This window comes from Mus caroli, unplaced genomic scaffold (genome assembly GCF_978045245.1).
Source record: "Mus caroli unplaced genomic scaffold, Mus_caroli_1 scaffold_20, whole genome shotgun sequence".
In the NCBI taxonomy this organism is placed as follows: Eukaryota; Metazoa; Chordata; class Mammalia; order Rodentia; family Muridae; genus Mus; species Mus caroli.
In genome coordinates this window covers 17,540,013-17,540,791 of record NW_028227275.1, presented here as the reverse complement: position 1 = coordinate 17,540,791, position 779 = coordinate 17,540,013, and positions in this window count along the sequence as shown.

The following is a 779-nucleotide window of genomic DNA, read 5'->3' as shown; positions in this document are numbered from 1 at the left end:
TTATAGTCTCATGTTCTTTCACGTAACATCCTCAGTAGCTTACTATGAAGGAAGGTTGTTTTGTTGTCCACGTCTTCTACTTTTTCTTTCCGTCATGTACTCCCTGGGCTTGTTGCTCGGGCTGATTGAAAAGTTACAGTAAAATGGTAGAGCATAAAAGTTCCCAAACTTCTATTACCTTTCTCTCTTACATTATGACATCAAAGTTGTGTCTTCTAGTGTGGAATTCTAGACTTCTCTGGGTCTTCCAATAGCTGCAGTGAGAAATGGTGCTAACAACATAGGAGCCAAAAATCTACTGGGTGACCTAGTGATGGCCACAGCTAAAGGTGCTGTGGACTGGACTCAGTTGGTCCCTCAACCCTCGGGGAACCAGGGTCCCGGTATTCAGGTGAGCAAGGAGTCAGCAAAAAGTGACAGCCACTGACAAAGAGAGAGTGCTGTATCTGAATGTCATTTTTCAAAGCAAGCATCAGACTTATAATAACAGAAGAAAATAAAGAAGTTAGGTGACACATCAGCCAAAGTACATTGAGGTTACCCGATGCTTAATGACTCTTTACACAAAACAGAAGACTGCATCCATGAAGACTGGCAGGAACTAGGCAATGTAACAACTGAGACAAAGTCAGCTCTATCTAAAATCAGCTATTCACAGGAGCCAGGTGAAAGGGCTAATACGCTGAGGTGCGATACTAGTTTAATGTTAAACCCACCACCAGGGGTCCCTTAGTAAATAATTATGTTATTCCTCTTGACCTAGTGAAAAACACGCACCA